The sequence below is a fragment of the Drosophila montana genome, unplaced genomic scaffold (assembly GCF_035044405.1).
Source record: "Drosophila montana isolate Dmon_TW-CO22-7 unplaced genomic scaffold, ASM3504440v1 contig_2954_1, whole genome shotgun sequence".
Taxonomy (NCBI): Eukaryota; Metazoa; Arthropoda; class Insecta; order Diptera; family Drosophilidae; genus Drosophila; species Drosophila montana.
In genome coordinates this window covers 422,501-450,065 of record NW_026997829.1, presented here as the reverse complement: position 1 = coordinate 450,065, position 27,565 = coordinate 422,501, and the positions used below count along the sequence as shown (strand labels likewise).

General features: G+C 43.5%; 1 long non-coding RNA gene across 3 annotated transcripts in view; it reads right to left on the bottom strand.

The window, feature by feature from the left end:
- The window catches only part of LOC135430134 (uncharacterized), a 76,592-nt gene that overhangs the window by 27,396 nt on the left and 21,631 nt on the right, over positions 1–27,565 (bottom strand). For 2 of the 3 annotated variants that reach the window (XR_010436570.1, XR_010436568.1), the window contains exon 3: positions 1,214–1,361. This is a non-coding gene — a long non-coding RNA (uncharacterized LOC135430134). Of the gene's footprint in view, positions 1–1,213; positions 1,362–26,766; positions 26,909–27,565 lie in introns of all 3 variants that reach the window. The other variant, XR_010436569.1, reaches the window with a different exon arrangement.

The window sequence follows — 27,565 nt, the reverse complement described above, 5'->3', positions numbered from 1 at the left end:
GTTATGACGTCAGCAGCAAACACCTTTAGGTAGCTGCCACCTGAGGCAAGTGCCAAAAGGTTGCAATTGCAGGGGCCGCGATCTGCTTGTAATTGCCGTCTGCTGCGCAGCGCCTTCTGAAATGTTTGTCAACCCAAATAGGCGTGTCAGCTGGGGCTGGCGCTGGCGCCGACGTTGTCTTCGATGTCGCGTCGCCTGTTGGCCCAACAAAGCCAAAGAAAAATGGTCCACGTTTCACGGCGTTTTTGTGCATGTCAACGATGTTGTTGCCGCTGCTGCTGCCGCTGCTGCTGCTGCCGCTGTTGCAGAGGCAACGAGCAGGATAAAATGCGCTGTTTACATTCTCTAATTTCGCTTGTTCATTGTCCAGCGAAGCGTTCGGCGTGCATCCCCACACATGCCGGAGGAACAAAGCATTTGGTCAGTTGACCGCGACCCCAGCCTGCCGACTGCCGACTGCAGCCTGCTGCCTGCTGCCTGCAATGCCCAACCCGCCTGCCTTGTGACCCCTTTTGGATGTGAGTCGGCTCGAAAATTAAGCCGAGTAGCTGTACCTCGACTCATGCCACACACCTCACACCAAGCCAGCGCCGTCTTCTTTTGGCCGAACATCTTCTCTTTGCTTTTCATTTGGCTGCTGCTGCTGCTGCTGCTCCCTGCCGCCTGCCGCCTGCTCCCTGCCGCCTGCCCCCTGCCATCTGCTGCTCCTGTGAGGCAAGAGATTTCAAAGTAATGTTACATCAAGTGGAAAGCACTTGCACACACACACACACACACACACACACACACACACACAGCGAGCCACTGACTGCACGGGCCGTGCCATAGAGGCATAGGAGCATCCATGTACGAGTTGCTCCGAGTATACCGCCCCCCTTCGCCCCTCCCTCACCGCACGCTGTGCCTGCAGCTCAACCTCTGGCCATACTGCACCCATGCAGCAAGCATGCTGGCAATTCGCTTTGTTCTTCTGCTCAGTCAGCACTTTGCAGGCAGGCGAAAACCTTTTTTTTCGCCATGTCCATTTAACACCGAAGCGTGAATGCACTTGCCGAAAATCCAAAAGAGCAAAAAACCATCTGAATGAGCAGTGAAAAAATATCTACGTGTGTGTGTTTAAATGTAGGCAAAGCCTGAGGCCAAAAGCTCATATTAAAATAAATATATATTTTATCAAAAGATATAGATTGTAGAATAAACGATTATGACTCACGAGTATCGAGTATCGGCAGATATAAATGCCTCTTGATGGAATATTGGGAAACCTTTTCCTGTAAATCGTATAGATGGGAAATATACATATGTCTGTGAACACAGAAAAGTCCAAAGAAAATTTTAGTTATTTCCTCAAGTATTGTCAGCTGGAAATATATACATATAAGGAAAAATATATTTAAGATATATTGAAGTTGGCTGTATGTAAATGATGTATGCTTGAAATAATATTTTAAAAAGGCATAAATATGTATATAAATAATGTTAAATAATTATTTTATTATTGCAATATTAGTTAGTGAATGAGCTCATTCACCTTTGTGGCAAATGCGATCGCATAGCTGTGCTGCCTGCGCGCAAGGAAAAATAATAAGAAACTATAAAAAAGAGAGGGCAAATAAAAAAAAAGAGCAGTAGAAAGAAACCAAAAACAAACACTGTGAAACAAAAGCCGTTGAAATGTTGTAGAAAATTTCATTTCTGTCGACTAGCGAATTTTTCAATGTGTCGTCGTCGTTGTTGTTAGTTTCAGTAATAAAACAGCAGCAGCACCAACAACACCAACAACAACACCAACACCAACTACAACAACAACAACAACAACAAGTTGGCCTCTACAAAGACTTGTCTAATTCGCATAAATGGCAAATGTAAACGAATTTCCTATGTTCATTAACCGATGCTGCGACGCTGACGTCGACGTCGACGTCGACGTTGCCGTTGCCGTTGCCGTTGACGCAGCCGTTGACAGCACGGCCTGCACTTGTCTGTGTGTCAGCAGCTGAACGTTTTGTTGCCATGTTGCAGGCATTCGCTGCCATCGCCGTTGCCTGCAACATGATACTATTTTTATTAGCCTGACACTGCGAATCACTTGTGTGCACACTTTTTGCAGTTGCCGCTGCAGCTAGAAAAAAGACAACAACAAGAAAGACGCACGTAGAAGACATCCACAGAGTCAGCCGAAAACTGGCCAATGCTAGCAAATACGCAACAGCTTTCAGAGTTTAACTAGTTAGCCAACACCAGTTTTTAAATTATCAATCAATATTCTTAATCAGTGTGCAACAGTTGAAACTGAAGACTGTACAGCACTGAAAAGGTTTTACCAACACTGGTTAGCTAACACAGTTTTTGAATGCGAAATCAATAAACAGTTAAATTGAAGACAACCTAACAAACTCGAACTCCAAGGAGCGGCAGGTTAAGTCCATGCTGCAACACTTTTTTCGATTTTACCAACATTAAAGCAGTGTTGAAAAATAATAATAAATTACTGCAGATTTATAGACAACTTATATGCAGTTATACTTGAGATATATTGTATTGCTTTAAAAAGGTATTAAGCCTAAGGCGAATATCTCGCACAAATGCGAGATACTTCAATGCGAAGAAGATTCTCAAATTGCAGCAAAAGACAGGGCTGTTTTGCACTCACATAATGCTGTGCATTATAATACCATAATAAATAAAGTCAGATATTATTTGTAAGAAACCCAAAAATGCGAAAAGATCATTTTTATATTTTGTAGTATTTTGTAGCCGAATGCTTATCGAATATTGTTCAACAGAAGAACATGCTTTTATAGTTTTCTAGAAGTTTTGCGTGAGAGTATTCCAAAAAATTCGAACTATTCGATTTATGTGAAAATTTAACCTATATCTGAGTTTTTGTAAAATTAGTAAGAACAAATTGTTGAATTTAGATTTGATAAACATAATCAAGAAGAGAATTGTAAAATTATTTAGAATTGTATTTTCCACAAGACTTCAATATTGAATGAAAATATGAGGCAATAATATGTTGTAACTGTTTGGGTAGGCGTGGTGATTGCCCCCCCCACACACACACACACACACCCACACACACGCGAACACATATGCCACAAAGAGATCAGACAAATTGTTGCCTTTATTTCAATTGCAGTTCCTGTTCAAGTTGTTGCTGCTGCTGATGGCATGCTAATTGCTAGCGATAACCTTTGAGGCGTTCAGATGTCAGCAATAACACACAACAAACAACACACACACACTCACACACAGGTACAAGAAAACAAAACAACACAATACACACGGTAAACTTTGGCATCCTGCGCACAGTTTGATTTCGCATTTTGTTACGTGAATTTAACATTTAAATTTAAATTAGTTTTTCGTGCTATGTTTAACTAGCTAACAGTTGCCACCTTCCAGCAACAACAACAGCAGCATCAGCAGCAGCAACTTGGTGCAACAACAACAACAACAACAACAACGACAACGACAACTCGACTGATCAACAGCAATGCAATGGAATTTGTCAGAGCGTGTGACTTTGACTCTGTTGTGGTTGTTGTTGCTGTTGTTGCTGTTGTTGTTGTTGCTTGCATTGCACTTGACGCGACAGCAACATTTGTTGCTGTATCTGCAACATTTTGCGGCTGACATGTGCCAATCAAAATGCAGCTGAGGCCGGGCGTTGTTGAGTTGATCAAATGGAATATAAAGAAAATTGTCAAAAAATATTTTGAGCCAAGTGCGCATGTGGGCTAATAAAAATAAAGGCGATCGCCTGGGCTGGCGAGCTGTTTGGGCCACAGACAGGTCCATGCCGTGGCACAGGTCGCAGCTGCAGCATAGACGACGACAACAACAACAACAACAACAGCAACATGAACAACAACAAGTACAGCGTACACAAGCATAGTGAGCCGAGGGGCAGCCCTGGCCGCAGTCAGCGCCGCAGTTGCAGTTGCAGTTGCAGCTGATCATGCGCTCAACTCACGCAAAATAGTCGTGCACGATTTGGTTCGTGATTTTGTGTAACGAAGCGCCCAAAAAATATCTAGTTGGATAGGCTCCGGCCGGCTGAAGATATTTGTGCCGGCCAGCCAGCCGCCTGACGCTGATGACGACAACGACGATGACTATGAAGACGATCTCATGACCAAAATAACAACGCAATACGCTGGAAATTCATCTTGTCGCTGTGCGCTCCAGTTGGGTCGCAGTTTGCCACAATGCCTCAGACAAGACCTCAGCTGCAGCTTGCTGCTTGCAACTTGCAACTGGCAACTCGCAACTGACGACACTTGCGCATCATTTTGGTGACTGTTGCCGCTTTTCCATCTGTTGCAACTACGAGCAACACGAAATTGTCAGCGTGTTTGCAACATTTGCAATTTTGTGGCATGCAAAGGAATACGCAAGACTTTAAGCATTCAAAATTATTAAAAATAAAAAGATTTTCTTTCTGTGAAAGTGCGAGAAAGAAGAATATTCTTAAGCTTTAAACGGCGAGTTGAGCTTTAAGCTTTAAGCTTTAATTATTTCTGCTTTGAAAGCAGCAGTCACCACAATTCATCTTAAAGCTTAGTTGTGCTACAATAAAACTTAAAGTTAAAGTTTAAGTAAGCTTCTCGCTCATAATATTTTAAGCTTTCAAAGCAGCTTTAAGAGAATATTAACAAAAAGGCTTACTAATGCAGATCATCAGCACAGCTGATCTTAAAGCTTAGTTGTTTGAGCTTTATAAGCTAAATATGTTAATTGTTTGCATTAGAAAGCCTTTTTCATATATATTTTTTTTTCAGTTTTTAAAGCAGTCTTAAGAGAGCTTTAACGCAGACCGTCAACACAACTAAACTGAAGGTTGGAAAGCTGGTGAATGCTTGATTTGGGTAGGTCTTGTCTCAAAATATGTTTTTCAATTATACGAATTTACGAAGAGCTGTTGCTTTCATTCGACTTGAAAGTTTCAAAGTAACAAAAGCTTGACATTGTTGGAAATTTGCATAAGTAACACATTTTCCATTTAATAGTTTTTGCGAGCATTTAAATAGAAACTGTCTAGAGTATGCCAACTAAACCATGAGGAATCAGAATGAGGAAAGCCAGCTAAATTTCGAATAGGGATAAGTAATACGTATAAGTTTGGGTTTCCGTTTTGGCAACCGTCAACTATTCGTCAAAATAAAATAGACACTTTAATCGAGTTGTTCAAGATTAAAAATTGATGCCCTCATACTAAATACTATTTGAATTATTTCATGATGATTATCTTGTGCTGGGCAATTGTCAAGTGCATCAAAAGTTCGTCATGTGAGTCCATTAGATGACTTTCCTACTTGTTGATGTTGTTGTTGTTGTTGTATTTATGTTTGTCTTACCTTGAAAATCGCTTACAACTCCTGTGGCTGCTACGGTGGTCGCGAGCTGCTCCACTCTTGGGCTGCAGCTCTGACTGTGTCTCCATCTCGGTCACTATCTCCTGCTCCTGGTCCATCTCCTGCAACGTCTCCGTCTACGTCTCCGTCTCCCATCTGGGTCTCAGTCTTCATCTCCATCTTCGGCTCATGCCGAATGCCTGCCAGTTATTTGCTCCCATTGTTCGCAGTCGTGCTCAATATTGCGTTGCTTTGCTCCGTCCGTACCGCTGTCCTTTTGTCTGTCTGAGTGTACCCAAACCCCCCCCCCCCCCCTCTCCCCACCGCACTCGCCCACAGGCTGCCCTGCTGCATCATAGAGCATCTGGAGCTTCTTTAGCTCCCCGCCTGAACGCACGCCATGCTGCAGCTTTCGTTTTCGTGGTCCAACAGACATGTCCTGGTCCTGGGCCTGGGCCCTGCGTTCGCCTCGAGTCTTTTGTCTTATTTGATTTATGAGTTTTATTGTGGCTCGTCCAGTGCTCCGCCAAGTGAGTGCTCTGTGAGTGTTTGTTGTGCGGCTTTCAATACCTTTTGGGCGTAAGTAGCGTGCTTTGATTTCCACTCGCCTTATGCCTGCAACTGCAACTGCGACGGCGACGGCGACTGCAAACGCGTCTGTGGCACTGCCAAATTTGGTGGCACAGCGAGTTCCACAGCGCTGCATGATGCTCAGAGCCTTAGCCCATAGATCATTCTGATCAGTCCCATGGTCCCAACGCCCGAGAGCACAGCCAGACAAGTGCGACTCCGACTGGGTCTTGGCTTGTGCTCTCCTCTCCTCTGCTGTGCTGTGCTGTGCGCGTTGCGTGGGCGTGGGAAAAATCCAGTCAACTAATTAGGCTCAATTCTCCGAATATTGATTACATTTGTCTGGGCGAATCGGTAGCTTATCATATATAATATGTATACAGTTTTAGGCTGCAGTAGCAAAGTTATTCAATTACAAACTGTGAGATGCCAGATTGAAAATAAAATAATCAAGGAGAAGAAGCAAATAAAATGTTCTTAAATACATGTATGTATTACATAAAATGAGGACTAAAATAGACTTAATGTATTTATAAAACTAAGGATTTTAATTATATTTATGTATGCTCTAAACAACTTGAACAAAATAAATTGCATTATATAAACAATTGATTGATGTACTATATAAGTTAAAAGAGTATTAAATATATATTATGCATCATATATTTGTTAAGCTGCTTTAATTTGAAATTTTGTTTTCGATTGTTTGGAATAAAACCCTCGGAAAGGTCGCCAAAACCAGCATTAAATTCATCATCATTTTGATCAAGCTCGAATTCGCTTATAACAATAAATTAATTTTTTTTGTTAATATTATAAAAAGGATACTTTTTTCTCAGAACAAATAATTAAACAGCGCGATTGATTTACTTTCAATTAGCCGGAAAACCAACTGAATACGTGAAGTTGGTCAGTTCTTGTCGATTTTTATGTGTCAACGGCAACAAACAGCTTTCAGTGAGCTGAAATTTCAATGGCCAATTGGCATAGCAGCAGGTCATATGAGAACTTCGAGGCGAGGCGAGATTGGGCTATGGCTGAGGGGTGGACCGGGGGGGGGGGGGGGGGGAGGGGGGAAGTCGCAGTTGCTGCAGTCAAAATAATAAATAATTGAATGGCCAAAGTGCGATGTGTAGAGTGCGTTTGTTCAGTTGTTGTTGTTGTTGTTGCAGTTGTTGTTAATGTTGCATTTGGGTTGGCTTAGATTGAAATCGACGCTGCAACAGCGACAGCAACAGCAACGGCAACGGCATCGTTGTTGCCACATGCTCATGGTGCATGCAACGCGATTGCAGCTCATCTCCAGCACCGCTCGCAGCCCTGTGCCCGCGCCTACTGTCGCCTCTCGGCTCTCGCGTCTCGCAGCTTGCAACTCGCGCTGCGAATTAAGCTGTTGACACATAACATCATGTCGCACTTGTCTTGTGGCACAAATCTCACCAGCTGAGTGAAACGCGCGCACAACATGAGCCGCCGTCGCAGTCGCAGTCCGAATTCGAGTCGCTGTGCTGAAGTTGAAGTCTTGAGCGGACCCGGGCCCAGGCCTCGAGCAGAATGGCACCATGTTGAGTGTACAGGCAACAACGGGAACGACAACAACAGCAACAACAACAACAATAGTAACAACCACAATGGGAACAACAACTACAGCGGGCATTCGAGAGCAAGTCCAGTTTGAGTCCAAGACGATGCGGACGCTGGTCAAAGCACAACAAATCTTGCGGCATGTTATCGCTGCCATGACCACGACAACAGCAACAGCAACAGCAACAACAACAACAACAGCAACAGCAACATAAACACCAACAACAACAACAACAACAACAGACAGCGTTGACTTCAACGTCGCGACGTTGGCAATTTGTGATTGGATTCTGCCGGTAAGTGCATTCGAGATGTGCCTAAGCCCAGTTACCCTTCATTGTTGTTGCTGTTGCTGTTGTTGCTGTTGTTGTTGTTGAGCTGTTGTTGAGCTGTTGTCGCTGTTGCTGTTGCGGCATTTGGGTGAAGGGCATTAGAGCTTTGACACTAAGCTGTGGCTTTCACGGCATTGCTTAGCCACAAATGTGTTTAACCAAGCATCATCGATATTAGGCGAATAATTATGCCAAGAAAAATACACACAAAATAAGCAGGACAAATTTCTTATACTTATTTAAGATTACAGTTTTGTACATCAATTAACATCAAGATTCTCAAAATCAAAGCTGTTTATCTTGTCGAACAGATGATCTATATGTGTCTTTAATTAAATATTAAATTTTCAAATTTGTTAGCTACAATAGGAATGTAAAAGAAGACCATCAAAATTAGATATATTATAATAGAAGGGCAAAAAAGAAGATAAGAAAAAGAAAACAGATTAAAGCTTTGAGCAGAAAACAAATATTCTGGATCTACGAATTTAAAAGAGCAATAAATTCTGTTTCCATAAATTCAATAATTAAAAAGCTTTAATATGCTTTCAAAGCTTTAATACGAACTAAGAGCTTTAATAAGCCTCTAAAGCTAGACCTTCTTTGATGTTATAAACGCTGGCAGCTTTTTGATCTTAAAGCTCTTTACGGAAGCGCTTTTCAGCTTCTAGATTAATCGAATATTGTAATGTTATCCTTACTAAATTATATGTGATAATTTGATAAACAGAAAAGTTTTTTACCAAAATTTGTGATTTAAATATATTTAAAAAAGCCTTGTCCACTAATTCCCAGTCGAAGGCATTTACATTTTTACAGCATTTTCTTTCTTTTTATAAACAAGATGTCGCATTTTTTTTTCTGTTGGCTATTTGGGAAACTAATCGAGCTAAGCCAAGTTTTGCTCTTTGGTAGCTGGAAACTGCGGGTTTTGTGTTTTTCGTGCTGTTTTGTCGCTAGCATTGATGGGCGCCATCAATTGGATGGGTGGTGGGTGGTGGGCGGCGGGTGCGGGCATGCGAATGTTGCATGTGGCATGTGGCATGTGGCATGTGGCACGTTGCGCATTGTACACTTTCGCGTCACTCATACGCCGTGTGGGCTGGCGCCGTTGCAGTCGCCATTTTGTTAGCCGCCATTTGCTCGGCATCATCAATTCCAGCTGACACGTCATCCATCTTGGCGGCCAGAGCAGAGGACAGCGCCTTGGCCAAGAATGGGGCGGGCCTGGTTGGTGACCGAAACGCACAGAGGCCTGCGGCAAAAGTCCTTTAAACGACCTCTGGACGCTGTTGCCTGGCGCCGAAAAGCTGCGGCCAGCATTAACAACAAGGACCAGCAGCATCAGAACGGGGCCTGGGGCTGGCATTCAGCCGGGTTGCAGTTAGGTTGGCAGAATGGCTGGCAAGTCGGCAACTGGGGAGCCGTAGTCCGCACAAGATTAGAAAATTCGACGTTGTGCAGCAGGCGAAATTAAAATGGCGACGAGGCAGGCGGCAGGCGGCATGTGGAAGGCAGCAGGCGGCAGGCGGCAGGCGGAAAGGACGTAACGCCATCACGAATGCATGTTGCAGGGGATGCCAACCATGGATGAGAGGCTGCTGCTGCTGCTGATGCTGCTGCTGCTGGTTGGCAAGGCTCTCTGTGTGGCTGCCTCGCTGCTGGGACTCTCGACGTGCGACGCTGCAGCCATTAAAATCCACAGCTGCCGTTGTTGCTCTGCCTCTGCCTCTGTCTCTGGCTCTGCCTCTACGACGGGGCACGTAAAATGGTCGGCAGTGTGCGGGCGGCGCTGTAACGCACGCAAGGACATTTGAAGGATAAAGTCGCGTGAGAGCTGCTGCACCAGCTGCAACAGCAACTGCTCTGAGCTGCCGTTACTTGGCATACGAAATCAACTGGCCCCCAACGAGGGAGCCGCGCGACTAAAGTAGTAGAAAAATTGAGTAGTAAATAAATGATAAACGAAAATAAAATGCAAGGACTCGCTCCTACGCGGCGCACACACAAACACACACACACACACACACATATATATGCGCTCTGACAGGATTACAAGAATGCTCGAAGGACCAACAATGCCAGGCAACAGCCAACGGCAACAAAATGACTGTCCCCATGCCCAGCTCATCCCGCAAGCCCCTCACACCTTTCAGCTCCTCTGGCCACCTCCCCCCCTCCCCGCCCCGCCCCCCCTCACCACTCGCATCTTTTAGAGTTCTCAGAGTCGTTGTTCTCGTCGTCGCATTCGTGTGCTGCATGCAGTTTTTGGAGGCAACTAAATTCACATTTGTTGTACGTACCTCATCCCTGCTACCCCTCCTGCTCAGCCAGAGAAATGCCCATGCCATGGCATATGGCAGCTATAGCCTCGGTCTCGCCTCGCCTCGCCCGCCTCAGGCTCTGTGTGAGCTTCTGGCTTTTGATTGCTGCTGTATACACTTACAAAGGCTTCTTCTGTTGATTTAGCTATGCGCTGCCATTGGCAACAATTTCTGATCATTTGAATTCATTCTAATGAACTGCAACTATTCCAGGCAAAACGTGTAGCAGTTCTTCCTCTCGTTTTGACTTGCCTTGGACTCGATTTGATGCGGCTTAAGAGAATAGAATAGAACTTTTTTGTATTTAAAACAACAATTTAATTAAAACTACAAATCGTGGTTGCTTTTTACATAACTTTATTAAACTATTTATGATTATTTTGTGAGCACAGAAAAGATCCTATTATATTTAAATAAATGCAACAGGTTCCATAGGATCGCAAATTTGTTATCAAATAAATTATTAAATAAAATAAAACACATGGATAAGTACGAATTGTTTTCGAATTGATTTTGCTTTCTGCACATGAATTAAAAATTAAATAAATAATAAATATAGCAACAATTATTTGGAGATTCAAGTTCAACGGATCGAGGCACAAACTTCCGAGAATTTCACAAAAATAATATTTACAGATTGGTTAATCTTTGTCGAATGCAACGAAACATTCTTGGAACTCATCTTAAAATTATTAACGCAAATCAGAAATGTATTCGGCTGATAAAGTCAGCACAGAATTCTTTTTGCAAAAGTTTGTGGGTTCAATTTTAATAATAAAACTCACGCCACAAAATCTCACCTAACTCAAGCAATGCGAGCCGATGTGACTTGTTTATGGAATGGAGGAAAGGAATGCAGCTAATCGTTGGGGCCTATTTATGATGCTGCCTCACCTTTCTGTTGTGGCAATTGCAAAGCTAAGTATTTAGTGAAATGTTTATTGTCTGAGCCAAACAGAGCTTGGATTCAAATTCGACGCATTGTCAGCTGACATTTGGCCAGTACCAAATTAAAGATTTAGCTGCTGCTGCTGATGATGATGATGATGATGGTTTGGCTGTTGATTATGATTTTGCGCATCATGATGTTTGCTGGGCAGCCGCTTAAATAAATTAAATTCAATTTTAGCGCAGCCATTGGGCGCCGCTGTGGCCTGGAAAAATGGTCATAGCCAACGTTGACCTTTGTCAGTCAGCAAGAACACAACAGCAACAGTAACAACAACAACAACAGTAACTGCAACAACAACAACAACTGCAACAACTGCAACGGTAATCAGTGCCACATAACGCACAGGCCGCAAACTAAAACGCGCAACGCAAAAATCGTGCGTGCCCTTAAGACGCTCATAAAATAGGCAAACGGCGCTGGCCATGGCCACAAAAATGTTTTCCACTCTATCGGGCCAAAAGGAAGGCGAAAAAAAACCAAGCAAGAGACCCGAATGCTGCCAAAGAGATTGGCTAAGAATGGATGGGTTAAACGGTGCGCCAGGCGAGGCGAGGCGAGGCGCGGCGAGGCGAGGCGAGGTGGGTAACCAGCATTGGGCGTGGAGGTGACGGTGGTGGTGGGTGTGTGTGAGGTGGGCGAGGTGGGGGAGGCAGGCGGAGGCGGGGGAGGGGGCTAGGCTTACTGCTGCTGCACGTAAGGCACGACTTTTTATTATGCTTTACGTTCTTCGCGCTGAGGCCAACGGCGCCCACCCGCCTGCGCTTTTTGTCTCGGCCAGAGAATCTGCACAAAATCTGTTTTGGCCATTGCCATTGCCATTGCAATGGAATGCATAACAACAACAACAACTGCAGCAGCGGCAGCAGCAGCGGCAGCGGCAGCAACAATTGCAAGAACAGCGTCAAGCGGAATAGAAAATAGTGCAGCGAATGTCATTCGCATTGCTTGCTTTTCGGTCAACTCAAGTTTATGGCGCCCGCAACGAAATTGAATTGTGTTCCATCTATAAAGTATTTGGTTCGGGCCAAACGACCAAGATAAACCACTCAAAACAGTCAACAAACTGCCAACACGGGCAACAAGTGAACTTGCAGCCAAAAGTTGAGAACTTCGAATAAACGTAGGACAAAGTGCGAATGTGCCCGACTAGCGTATACCCTGAATCTTCTGGCGAATCTATCTAAGCTATCGATGATTCGAAGAAATTTGCATTGGTTTCAAGATCCTTAATGCGTTCATTCGATTTGAACGTGCATTCGTATATATATTATATTCTTTTTAAATTCTATGCAAACATAGAAACACATTCATTACATACATTAATATTTTGGTAATATTAAGCTAATATTTTGTAACAAGCTCGCTCGCTTGCCCGAGTCTTAAAAACACAAGTATTCACATTTTTAAACTTTGACCTATTCAATAGATAAAGGGATTATTAAACAGATATGGAGAGAAATTTAATCGCCCCCATCAACTGAATAAAATACTTGCCATTTCCTCATGCCGGAAAAAGGGGATTACCAACACACATATTGTAAATTTGCATGTATGCATACATATGTATGTGTGCACATGTGTTCGGGAAATGCCTGCTCTTGGTTTTTCTTCAATAACTTGCGTGTTTCAACTCAACTTATTGTGAGGGAAAAGTCCTGCAGTAGATATTTTAGCGTCCGAAAATAAGCGTACTATATATGCACCAAATCGAAAAATAACTAAACTTGTGGCTGCAATTCTTATTGAAATGTTCATTAATTTGACTATGTAGAATGGATAGGTAGCATTAAGGACTAATAGGACCAAAGTCTAAAGTCAGTTCTTAAGGGTTTTCAGATGAACAGACGGAGAGACGGACATTCAGGCAGGGCAGACAGACGGGCGTGGCTGGATCGATGCTGAACTAGAATATATATACCTAATGAGCTCGAAGATGCTTTCTTCCGCCTGTGACATACATTTGCACAGAACAATTTAACCCTTTTTGCACTTTTTCAATGAGTTCAGGGCATATATTTTAAAAAACATATTGGCATATATGTGGCTCTGCCTATAGATTGAAAAGTCGCAATTGGACTTTATGTAAAGAAGATCTCGTATGAACTATGGACCGGGCCTTGAACCTGATTACATGCCAACTGAACCTAATCACATTTTTGCAGAAACTTGAGCTTGTATTTTGATCAAGGTAAACAAATACTCTAGTCAACCGACTAAAAGCCAGAGTCTTTAGGCCAAAACCAACGGAAAAAAAGGAGTTAACAATTCAATTAATGCCTTGTACGTAATATGTTGTACATTCTGGGACTGAAATTGATGTGTGTTGCTTGCAAAGGTCTAGATTTGTATGCATTGAGTTCACTTCATTAGTTACACATTTCTGTTTGAATTGATTTAAAATTCATTTGAAAAGAATTTTCCACAGAATTAACCAAAGTCAAATTGCATAGTCAATCCGGCGGATTAAATTAGCGGCAGATCAAGCAATGTGAATATGACATTAAAACGAACGTTAATTAATAAAACGCGAGTCAAAGCGGAAACTTGGTCACTGGGGAATAGCAGGGGGATATTCAATCATTAGTGGCTTGTCAAAGGCTGTCCTGGCAACCGTCGCATCCACCGAGCATGCATTTGAATGTGGTATGTGGCACATGGCATGTGGTATGTGGCATATGGCATATATTGTTCAAAACATATACAGATACTTATATGGCGTATATCCATGCGTTACTTAAGACATAACGTACATATATGGACTATAGACGCCCATGCCACGCCCCGATTGTGTGGGCCCCGGCTATTTGATTGGTCAAAACACATACACACAGACACACGCACGCACACAGACAGAGAGCATATATGTAGCGCAAAAAATCATGCAGCATCTGAACATTTTTGTATTGCGAAAAAAATGCAGTTTTTATACCCTGTAATTTGGAAATATTTTTAATAAAAAATGGCCGTCAAGAATTCGGCAACGAGCAAACATAAATTGTAAAATATTAATAATAATAATAATAATGAAGAAGATAAATAATTATAATAATGTAATATAATATAATAAATATTAAAAAATTTCACATTTTTCATAAAATGTAATAAAATGTTTAAGGTGCTTTTTTATTTAATAACAATAATAATAGCAATAATAATAATAATCAAATAAATAAATAATAATAATAATATATATTAATATAATAAATATGTAAATATATCACCAATAAAAATGAAGCAAAATTTAACTATTTTCTTTAACTGTTTCCCAATTAGTATTAATAACATTTTTAAGTTGCTTTATTTGCAGATTTTTTGTCTGTTGTTGCTAAGTAACCTTTTTCTAAATAATCGCATCATTCGAAGACCTTTCCATAGTCATAGTGCGGCGTAAGTTGTCCTCCATGGTCACATTCCAGGATATGGTTATAGTCGAGACTTTACTTTATTAATAGCTGAATTTGCATATCCTTGTTCAGCTGCACACACACACACACACACTCCGACACACACACACACTTGAATGGAAATTTTTTAATTTTCCTTTTTTTCTGCTTCCTTTTGCTAATCAAAAAGCACAACAGGAACAAGAACAGCAACAACGACATAACAGAAAGACGAAAGACTAGCAAGCAAAAAAAGCAGATAGAAAAATGGGGAAAACAAAAAAAAATTGCTGAAAAGCACAAGAAAAGAAAACCCAGCAAAAGATCCAGATCCCAATGGCTGCTGCCGCTGCTGCTGCTGCTGCTGCTGCTGCACATGCCGGTTATGTTTGCAGTCGAATAAACAGCATCAATTCATCACACACGAAAAAAATAGAAAGCAGAAGAAGAAGCGAAATGGGCTAAAAGCAAGGCGATAAGAAAGCCGAGGGGCGAGAGAGACAGAGTGAAGAGGCAAAACAACAGCAGCAGCAACAGAAAATGGCGCCACGAGGCTCAGGCGCCAGCACAGCCACCAAAATGCAGGCACCATGCCCCCCAACCCAACCCAACCAAACCCAGTCCCACCCAACACAACACATACGCCTCCCCCTCCCCCCCGCCACCCATGGCCGCCCTTGGCAGCTCCTAACCGAAAAGGGCTGCCCTGAGCTGAGGGAGCCGCAGCGCACTAAATCAACATTTCACTTTGATGAATGATGACCAATGTCCAGGCGCGGTTGATGTCCTGTGTCCTGTGCCGCGCATCGCAGCGCAGCGCAGCATGCAACAACAGCAGCAACAGCAAACAACAACAGCAGCAGCAGCAGCAGGCAAAAAACTGTAAAACTGTGGGCACAGCACAAAAGTGCAAGGGGCGTGCCGCTAGAGTTCCGGCGGGGGCGCTTCCTCTGGATTGGGGCTTTGGTGCTTGGTGCTTGGCGCTGCTGCTGCTGCTGCTGGTGACTGGCGCTGTGCATAGAACGCCTACACGACGAGCCTGAAAATAGACACGGACACTAATCGAATTATTGCCACTGCAGAGGAGCAGCTGGAGGCAGCGGAGCAGCTCCTGCCGTTGGTCCTTGTGCTCGTCCTGCGCGCTGGAGCGCACTTCGCTGCCTACACAAAATCGAATTTTTCTGCACTTGGCACAAAGCACACAAAATGAAAAAAGCAAAACAGGGCATAACACCAAAAAGAAAAAACGATGAGTAATTAAAAAGAATTTCCCTCTAACGTTTTCTTTTTTTTTTTTTTTTGTTAGTTGTTGCAGTAGCATGTGCTGTGTCTGTGTGTGTGTGTGTGTGTGTGTGGGAGGGGGAAATCACGAGCGAAAGAAAGCATAGCATACATATGAGGGCAGCCAGAGACGCGCATCTGCATGCGTATATGTGTGTGCATGTATGCATGTGTGTGTGTGTGTGTGTGTGTGTGTGTGTGTGTGTGTGTGTGTGTGTGTTGCATCGATGGCCAGCAGCCAACCAAAATCGAACAGCGTCGCCTTCGCAGTAGCTGACCGCTCGCGATTGCCTGCCGTTGTCAAGGGGGGGGGGGGGGTTTCAACAAGGGTGCAGAGGATGGGGAGAGGGGGGGTGGTGGTCCTACTGCGCTGGCATATACGCCGAGGGGTAGCGGTGTGCCACTCTGCTGTGTACCGCAATAAACAAAAACGCGCGCATAAATTAGAAGCCACACCCGCGTCAGCAACAGGAGCAGGAGCAGGAGCGTCAGGCGCCGGGGGAATGTTTGCACTAAAAACTAAAAAAATAAAATAAATAACAAAAATGTGAAGAAAAAAAATGTGTGTAGAACTTGTCGCACTTTGAATTGCTAATCAATGCAATGGACGTTGTGGCATTAACAGCCAGCCCAGGAGCGGGGCTTGCTGGGGAAATGTTCGATGTCAGGCACAAAGGCGCCAAGTGCTCTGTTTTTCTATGCTTCCTTTTTGTATGTTTTTGATTGAAGTGGAATTATTAGAGATGATTTTTAATTTGTGAATTCCTAGCTCAGCTACATCAAAGGGAATTGGCTGTAAGCAAACGCGAAAGCGAAGCTAAGCTCCTCTCACTGCAACCAACATACTTCTGCTGCCTTTTGCATTTATATGTAGAACTAATAATTCTTTTGTTTAATCTAAAAACTGTTTATAATGATTTGCAACTATGTATTTGTGCTTTCTTCAAACTTATTTCTTATTATTATTTAATTATTTTAAATATATGTTTTCACTAACGAAGATGTCACTTTTAAATAATAATAAATACAATAATAGTTATTTATTTACTATTTTATTAAATCTGAATTTTTTTTTATTAAAACTGTTTTCCCTGGCTGACTGAATGAATGACTGATTGACTGACTGACTGACTGACTGATTAGCTGACTGACTGCCTGAAAGACTTCCTGAAAGATTGACTGACAGACTGACCGAATGACTGATTGATTGACTGATTGACGGACTGACTGTTTGACTGACTGACTGCCTGAAAGACTGTCTGACTGACTAAATGACCTACTGACTGACTGATAGACTGAATGACTGACTGATAGACTGACTGACTGATAGACTGACTGACTGATAGACTGACTTACTGAATTGACTGACTGACTGACTGACTATCTGACTATCTGACTGACTGACTGACTAATTTATTGACTGGCTGACTTATTGACTGACTGACTAACTAAATGACATACTGACTGATTGAATGACTGACTGAATAATTGACTAATTTACTGACAAACAGACTGATCAACGCTCAGCCCAAACCATAAGAGCCAGGAAGCTGAAATTTTGTACAGTAGTGTTATGTAATGAAATTTCACGCTAAATCGAGATTTTCACGAAAAATGTTTGTATGTAAGTTATTGGTTTAGTGAACGAAAGTTCGGCTTTAAGATACACACCACAAAACTAACATGGGCGGAAAGCGTTGATTCCAACTTTTGGTTCGTTTTTTTTGATAGATTTTAAACATATTTTTTAAAAAAAGACATGGATTTCAACAGAGTCCGTGAAGATGTAAGCTTTACACGGGCGCTAACTGGCTAAGAAAGTTATATCTAAAATTGTTATCACGGGCAATGCCGGAGAATACCCGCTCGTATACACATGTTTGTGCGCGCTCTAAACCTACTTTAATTATTATATATGTATATAAGTTATTTTACTAATTAAAGATGTATATTTTGTTACAATTACTATCAATATTTGAAGTCGATTTGTTGCCATCGAGCTGGCCAGCTTTAAATTACGTTAATACTAAGCAGGTCGTGAAAACAGTCTATGGACCAATAAGAAATAATATGCTAATATAATTTAATTTCATTTACTGAACTGACTAAAAATTAGAATGAGAAAATAGTGGACGGCCGCTGTCTACGCTATGTGTAAGTAAATTCTGATCCAGGCCCAAGCATATATTTGAGGCCTGCCAAACTGGGCCCATAGAGAAGCAGCAACAGCAACAACAGCAGCAAGAAAATTGGCAAATGCGAAGCGCACATGTGCACAGATTGTTGTTGTTGTTGCTGTTGTTATTGTTGTTGCTGCGGCTACAGCAGCGAAATGTCAACAACAACTGCGCAGCGCACGCGCAACAAAAAGTCAGCTCAGCTGCTGTTGCTGTTGTTGTTGCCGTTGTCGCTGTTGTTGCAGTCAATTGCATTGCAACATTTCATTTTCTGATATGAAAGATTTAAAGTTTGCAACATAAAAATGTCACGTTTTTCATGGTCGCCACGAGACGGCGACGAAGACGACAACGACGGCGACAACAGCAACATTGTTGTTGTTGTTGTTGTTGCTGCTGCTGCTGGTTGTTGTTGTTGTTGTTGTCGTTGTTGGCGCTGCGCATGAGCATTTGGAGCCTATGGCTAACTAACTTGCAGTCTATTTATGTTACAATTTGGCTGCTGCCAGGCAAAAATGTTGCCAACTTTGTTGCTGTTTGCTGTTGGCTGTTTGCTGTTGCTTTGCTGCTTGTTTGACAATGCGCGTCGTGACATCTGCGCCAAGTTAGCAACAGGTCGACGTCGGGGTCGGGCATTGGGCTTTGGTTTCGGCTATTTGGGGTTCAGGCTCTGTTACCGAAACGGCAAACGGGTTCCCAATCTGCTGCCTGTTCGTATTAATTTGACAACGCAACATTACGCACCAGCTGAGCGACTGAGAACTGAACTGGATACCTCTTTCAGGCTGCTGTCTTATACATTTTTATTGCCCCCAGCCATGGCCCGCTGCAGTGCTAGAGCGAGAGCGAGAGCGAGAGAGACAGAGGGAGAGGGAGAGGGAGAGATGCCACTGATATGAGGCACAGTCGCAGGCACAGAAGGAGCAAAGATTTTGTTTCGTTTTGTCACAAATTAAACACGTTTTTCCACAGAACCTAATGAATAAACTAGTCAAACGATGTTCGCTGCTGCGAACTGGCAAAACGTTAATGTGCACTCCATGGCCGACTAGCAAATACCCTGTAAGACCCCTGTGTGTTAGCCTCAAAGATAAATATAAACTGTCTAAAGCTTTTAATTCTTATTCGGTTTTCTTATATTCGGTTCAATAAAATGTATTTATTATTTACATCCATACGTATACCCTGTACTCAAAAAATGTGTCAAATACATATTCTCAGCCATCTCCGGAACAACTAAATGCATGGAGATCAACATAGCTTGTACAGAAATAAATATATATTCTTTCAGTAAATTTTGCAAAACTTGTGAAACATTTACCATTCGGTTAAGGTTCTATGAATTATATAAAATTAGTTATTAATTTATTAATTATAATTATACAAATATTTAATATTTTCATTAACAAAGTCTCATTTCTGTTGTTATAATTACTTTTACCTATCAATGGCCGTATTTCTCCGTATTGGCAGTGCTGCCAATTTAGAAAAAACTCGTCAAGTGGCAGCACCTAAACTTCATACACATTTCAAAGCTTACAAGCAAGTTGAACCTCCTGTTACATTTCGACAGCGATCAGCTCAGCAGAATATGAGGCGATGAGAAACAATTTGATGACGAGTCAAAGTGAATGTTAAGCTGGACAGGAACTTGGGCGAATGGGCTTAGAATGCGTACTGTTGATGTACTGAGCACCTGCCATTTGTATGTGCCACAAATTGAGAAGGCGATAAAACAAATTGAAATTGTGAAAGCGTCTCTTTAGCTGGCTGCCGCTCGAACTGGACCAAGCAGCGCCTGGACTACTATTTCCGAATTGCCAACTAATCTGCCGAGTGTGATTAACGACAATGGGGCAAGGCAGCAGCAGCAGCAGCAGCAGCAGCAGCAGCAGGAACGCGAAAAGCAAAAAAAATTGCCACTCATCCAGAGCGATTTGAAGGCGAGATGCATACAATTAGCAGGCTGTAAATTTGAAATCGAAAATAGCTACAAGACGTAGTCCGGTGCCGTGGTGCGGCTACTCCGATGCCTACAAAAGTGTTAATTGAACATGGGCTGTGTACGTGTGCGGCGGCGGCAGCTAGGCAGCATGTGGCATGTGGCATGTGGCATGTGGCATGCGGCTGTGGGACATGGGTTTGGGGGTATGGATAGCCACTTGCCGCAATTACGCACATCTAATGCAATTTCGATAATTGGCCATCAAATTTATGGGACATGTTGCTGGCCGCAACGAAATTACGATGTGCGAACATGTTGCGCTCATAAAAGGCAAATGTTGCCAGCCGTTTGAGGGCGAGCGGCTGCGGGGTGGCGCAGCATTTAAATGCGTGTGATAAACAGCGTGTTGCGCACATGTTGCCGTGCAACATTTCATGCAAGCAGCATTGGGGCAGCTGTAATTATTTCTATTAAAGAGTGCAACCGCTGTCGCTGTCGCCGTCGCTGTCGCCGTCGCTGTCGCTGTCAGCCTGACTGCACACCACGAACCAGCAAACGGCAACAGCACCTGACCAGCCAGAGCAAATAAGAGCATTTGTTGTTGCTGTAGTTGTTGTTGCTGTTTTTTTTAATTCACAATTTGAATTTGCATGCGAGACGCGCACACGAGAAATTCTATTAGGCAAAACATTTCGCAATTGCGTGCTGATTGTCAGGTTAACTGCAGCACTCCCAGCTCTTCCCATTCCCATTCCCATTCCCAGTGGCCAGTAACCGAGCCGGGCTCCTTGTGGCCAAGTGTCTGCCAGCCTGACCGATAGCCAAAGGCAGCGAACACGCTGCGGGCAGCTTCTCTCAACTCTTTAGCTGCTTTGCATGCCCGCGATTATTAGTTACGGCCGCCTGAACGCATTTTTGCGCATCTTCACACACGTCGCGTCGCGTCGCCCTCGTCACGCGGATATCTTTTGTCTTTAGCTTGGGGCCCCCCTTTAAGACAAAACTGTAATAATCTTAATTAAGTTTAGAATTGAGTCTGCGCGTAATTATGCGAAACGCGCGCAAAGGCCCGTCCCAACCAGGCCAGGCTCTGCTGCGGACCGGTCCACGTATGTGTATGCAAAATAGCAACTGCCACGCCCCCGCCCGCTAAGCAGCCAAGCCAAGCCACAATTATGCTGTGCACTTGCGCATGCCCCCCAAGCACACACACACACACACACATGCACACACACACACACACCTCCCAGCCGCCCAGCCGCCCACTTTCCTTTTCAAGGTGCCGCCTGCAGCGGACGCCGACATCGTCGTCATCGCTGGTTTCTGGTTAGGTGAGCATAACTAATCTAATCGCTATAAATCTGCCGCTGCCCCGATGCCCCTGTGCTTTTGCTTTTGCTTTTGCTTCTGCCTAACCCGGGCCCTATCCCACTGCCTCGATTAGCTTACGTGTTTTTTTTTTTATCGATTAAATCAACAAGCTGCTGGACAGGTGTCGCTGAATTCAATTGAACCTACAGAGCTTTTCTGTTGAAGATCAAAGCCCGCCTAGTTCAAATTTACCTAAAATATGGATCGAACCACACTTTTCCATACTTATCGCAATTTTATCCAAACCATTTCTTGGAGTGGCTCAGGAGTCGCTAAGTTTCTTAAATTTAACCTAAAAGCCAACCTTAATTATTTAGCGACCTGTTGGATCGAACTCCATGTTTCCACATCTCAGTTCGGGTTGAATCATTTCTTGGGCATACTTCAGGCAACGATAAATGTACTCGATTTTAGCTAAAAAGCTTACCCAACCTTAATTATTTGGACACACCTTATTTGCTCATCTCTAGTCAGGTTGATCATATGTTGTTAAATTTATTTTATTTGAGCCCCACCCCATCTCCCCATATTTATCGGAATTTCCGCTCAGGAAATCCAATCGGAACCTACCTAACTTAAACTAAACTAAAGGAATCTAATCTAACTAAAAATTTCTCTAAAACACGAATCGAACCTTATCTTAATCTCACCTCAGGGCAAACCATTTCTTTGAATTGGGGTTAGTGGGTTTTCCATATGCTCGCATTGGGTTTACTTTTGTGTCCAGATATATTTTTAATATGAACTAGATCTTCAGGCGGCGATGAAGAGATTTAGTTGAAGGTACTTTAAGATTGGGCTGATCAGCTTGTTGAGGAGCCCGAACCTGGCCGCACGGCCTGGTGGCAAACCACCTTGCGTTTGGCAAAGTGTTTCGATTGCCTTTGATTGGCATTCTCGATTTATGTTGGCTTCTAATGAGCTGCCTGACCTACGGTGCCATATCAGCTGCTCGCTGCTGACAATCCCGACAGCAGATGTTGCGGCTACCCACAGTTTCAGCCTCATTTAGATGCTAGCACCGAATGCTGGCCTCCAAGCTGCAACAGCTGGGGAGCAGGGGAGCAGGGGAGCAGGATCACAGCGATTCGAGTGTGCCATTAGTTTTGGCCTGGACCGCTAAACCCAGCACAGCCCGCCCCGGCCTCAGTGCTGGGCATCGCCCACTTGGCGGCGTCTCCGAGTTGCCGACTTACATACAAGACGTCGCTTTCCGTTCGCCGTTCGCCGTTTGCCGTTCGCCGTTTGCCTTTCTCTTTCTCGCGCTGCATGGCCCATTACGCTGTCCATTTGAGTGGTCATTATAGTAAATTTGATTTGGACGCGAGCCTCAAAAGCTGCCCGGGCCACATCATCAATACCAAGTGACATACGGACGCACAGAGAGCGAGAGAGCAGGGACATCGTTGCAGGAGGGGGCAGCATGGTAGGATGGCAGGGGCGGTAAGGGGCGGGGCGGGACGAACAGGGAGCAAAGAAATATCGAACACGTAGTTAATCAATCCATTGGTGGTCCAAAAGCACGACGCGCCAGCAATTACTGTTAACTGGGCCGCGCAGTTGTTGCTGCCAGTTGTCGGTTGTTGTTGTTGTTGTTGTCGGTTGTCGGTTGTTGTGGGTTGTTGTCGATTGTTGTTGCTGTACGCACGTTGGCGCGCTTTAGGCGCGTGGGCGGCAACATTCACAGTTGGCAACATTTTGTTGAATGCTGCATGTTGAATGTGGCCCGCTTTGGCTGACTTTGGCCGCAATTAAAACGAACCCGGACCGCATTTCATGCACCGATTTGCAAGGTAATTATGTTGTCATTAGCTCGAGAGCAGGCTAAAAAACAGCGGGCAGTCATTCACTCAGTCAGTCAGTCAGGGAGTCAGTCAGTCAGTCAATCGCTTAATCCAGTTAATTTACATGCAACAGACATTCGATGCCAACGTATTTGCATTTTGTTTTACGATTTAAACTGACAGAAATGCGCTCCAAACACGATCGTAACCGAGGACTCTAAGCATTAGAGTCAATAAATTGCGATATGTGGGCTCTAATTTATATATGATATCTAATTCGGCTCTATTCACAATGTTAGATAATCGAATTTAATGCAAAAAAATATGTGGTAAAGCTCCTGGCGAGCTGGAGGAGAGGCTAAGCTGTTGAAAGTTGGCAAATATTATTATGTTACGATATACATATATAGCATTAGTTGCTATTATTAATATAAGTATTAGTATTAGTTTTATTATTATACCATTGCATTTACACTGCTCGTTAAAGCAACTGTCTAATTGAACCTATTGTTAACTGAAGAATCAGCATGCGGATTCGCAACCCAAGCTAGCCTATGGATCTATCTGGGCTGTGAGCCAGCTTTGCCATTGCCATTTAAAAGTTAAGCATTATAATAAATGGAAATATTCGAAATAATTATTAATAATAATAACAACAGCTGACGTGCGAGCCGCTGCGGTGGCCTGGACTTGAGAGCTCGCCTCGCCTGATTGGCATTTTGGCATTTTTGGCATTTTTGGCTGCCGTTCATCGAAAAGTTCGCACCTTCCCGATTGGCGGGCACAACACGCACATGTGGCACAGGCCACATCGAGGCTGGTGCGCCAGGTCTCCCGGTCTCCCGGTCCAAATTGAGGGTACGCAATCGCTGGCCCCGGGCGAGCGATTGCGTCCATGCGGTCGGGTCGGCGCTGCTGAAGACGACTTAATTGAATGTTGCAGTCGGACAGGCAGCTGCTTATCAGCGCCACGCGCACAATTAATTCCAGCGATTTGTAACTTAACTGTAAAACTGTAAATCGACTTGCCCCTTGCAGCTGTCTCCCCGTCTCCATGTCTCCCTGTCTGCTGCTGCTGCTGCTGCCTCCTTCTTCTGCTGCAGATCGCCTGCAGCTCCCCTCTTGCAAACCTGTCACTGTCCGCCTGTCCTCCTGTCCGTCTGTCCTCCTGTCCGCCTGTCAGCTGGCAACAACAAAACGTAAATCAAGAAATTTGCTTATCCCACGCGCCGCGTCCCAACCCATTCCCATTTCCATATACATGCCCAGGCCTGGCTCTGTCCAGGCTGTGTCCCCATTGGAACAGGTGGCGCGGATCGCTGCGTGCGTCTTTTGCATATTAAAAATGTTTGCCCGTCTGTTTTGGGGATCAACGTTGAATGCGGCACCGAGTGGCCTCCAGCTGCATGTTGCCTCTTGCCTCTTGCCTCTTGCCGCGTGCCCCGTTGTTGTTGCCCCCCCCTTGACTGTTGCCTCTTGCCATAAGGCACAATGGGTGGTAAATTGAAGCTTTCAACTGTGTGTGCTATGTGGCCAGACTCAGAGCTGATGTTGTTGTTATTCTTCTCTTTGGATCTCATTTCATTGGCCGCTGTTTTGACAATCTGCGCCAATTTAATTGGAGCGCTGTCATTAAAAGCACGCAATTAAAAAGCGGAAAGAAGCAGAAAAAATTGTTTTCCTCTATATTTATAAATAAGAAGGGGCAGAGTAGAAGAAGAGCTATGTGGTATTGACAAATAACTATTGGATCTTACATTTACTAGAGCTCGAATGGCAAAAAGCACTTGGGAATAGCCCTGCTTAAAGTACATACCTACAGAGGTATCAGATGTCTCTTGATAATATTACCTTTTAAAGCTCATTATGCACTCTCAAGAAGTCTAAATATTAGTCGGTGCATATTACGTGCCACAACACGTTGAACATCAAAAGGCTCAGCTCAGAAATTCGCTTGAGAAGCGAATAGAAGGGTCTTAAGGTCGGCCTCATTTGTGGCTCAGGTGTTAAGCGCCAAGTGTTGTCGACGGACGGACGGACGGACGGACGGACGGACGGACGGACGGACGGGCGAAAGGACGGAAGGAAGGAAACAGAGAACAGCACTTGGCATTGCATTGCCAGACAGTTTATTTCATATCAAGGCGAATATATTTAGTGCTGGCTGGGCCATGCTCGAAATGCCTCAATAATTAATTTGCAGCTATTCCTTTGGGGCTCTTTGGTCCCTTTTGGCCGGAGGATTATTTAGGTGGGGGCTGGTTCGAGTCGCGTTTCGCTGGATTGTAAACACAAGCGGCGACATCCGTTTGAGATTTGAATCTTGTGGCTGGCTGATTAGCCCCACTTAGTGGAACGGTATTAGGCCACTTGACGAAATTAAAGGGATTGCGGCCAAGTTGCGAGCAAGTTGGCTCGCTTTTGGGCCCGCGGCCTCTGGCAGCGACGACAGCTGCTAAGACGTGCAAATAAACAAAATTCCTACCAAAATATAATCCGGAAGCATGGACATAATGACAAACAGGCGAAACCCAAAACAGCTCGAGACGGAGCTGGGGCCGGCAAGGCCAAACGAATAGGAGACGGCGACGGCGACGGAGACGGAGGCGGAGTCCTGCGCGAGACAGACAAACAAATGTCGCGCTTTGCTCTGTTATGCTCCGTGCCCTTTGTATTATTTTACTTTGCACGGCCAAAAGGAAAAGGATTATAAAATACGACAAAAACTGTGACTGTTGCCCGTACTGTGAACTCTCGCTTTGTGTGCACCTCACCCCACCGCACCGCACCGCACCGCACCGCGACCGACGGCATCGACGGCCGCGTTTGGCGTGCATGGAAACGGTTTGCTCCCGGTCTGGATGCGGGTCCTGTTCAAGATTACCACTCGATCAATGCACTCACGACATAGGATATACTCGGCTAGTGTATTGTGTGATATGTTTTAAATTAGATCGTTTGTCTTCAGTACGGACAGCTCCCTTAGCCGGACAGCCCGCCGGTGCTGATTTATTGAAGAACAACACGTGCTCAACAACAATGTTATTTTCCAATAATTATTGGCTTATATATTTATTTTCGATAATTTAAATTTAATAACTATAATTAATATATTTCACTTAGACAATAATCCTTGATTTTTAACCCTAAGAATTCCTGTAGCTGGGCTTTAGAAATTCTCCCTTGCAAGTTGCCTCGATGAAAATCAACTTGTGAATTTATTAGAGGATATGCCACAGTCTTGTTGACTCGTGTATGCATTGTTTTTGTTGTGTTCTTTGAGCGTGGCTCAGATACTCGTGTTGCCCGAAAATAAAAAATAAAACAAAAGCAAAAACGAAAACGAAAAAAAAACTGTTTGTACTTTAAATGACATTCCGCCGTAAATTTCACGTTTATAGCTGGCACACAAGAATAAATATCGCGTTGTTATACTTATAAAAGGCGTGCGAGGGACGCGAATACATCGAAATATAATAGGTACGAGTTGAACAACAGTTGAGCCAAAAGGCATAAAAAATGCAGACACACACACACACACACACAACAATTGAGTGTAGACATAGCTCGCAAAAATACAAAATTATAGAGGAAAAAATACAAATAAATAAAGCAAAATTGTAGACAGACGCGAATTGGTCAGAGGCATCGGGGAGTGGGTCAAATGAGTGAAGTAGTGGATAAATCCAGCTCAATAGCTCACCTTGCATATATGGCCAGGTACAGAAAAACAATTGCTCTAAAGCAGCGCATCAGTTGGCCTCCTTTTCGCGTTACACATAAATCGAAACAGCGTCTGAGTATTAACTGGGATGTGACTGAGAGAACAATTCTCTCTGGAAAATCTGTTAATATTTTACGAATATTTTTGGTTACAAATGGAAATCCAGTTAGCATATGGTATATCAAGCGATCAAAAGAAATATGCTTCGCTTGGAGTAGGATGTCCTTATTCTAGATGTGAGATTTGATAGAGAAACTTCGCATAAGTCAACTTTAGATCTGGTGTGATTACTTTTTGAAAGACATTTCTAATATTTATGTATTATTAATTAAAAAGACGATTTTTTTAATTAGAGACTTTGAGCCTTTTAAATTCATATTAAAGGTTTTTTATGTAGTTCAATTATAAACTGAATCTCTCAATCACTCTGACTTGCAGTTTCCCTTCTAATCTCGTATAAGCTATTTACCTCCCGAAACTTTTCCTCTCTGTCTCTCTCTCGCCCTCTCTATATCTTTCTCTCCCTCTCTCTCTCTATCTTTTTCTCATTTGCTCCTTCTTCTGATCTCTTATTTTACACTCAACACTTAAAATCTCTATTTGCCTTTATGCCTGTCTCTCTCTTCCTTTCCCTTAAGCGCCTTTCTATGCGATTTTCATAAACTTACATAAGGCCTATAGTGTCTGCTGATTGTTTTTCTAAGAAATATGTGTTTATGAAACAGAATTGATATTTGATCAAGCTTTAAACTGTTGCTAATATGTTAAGGCTACCTGT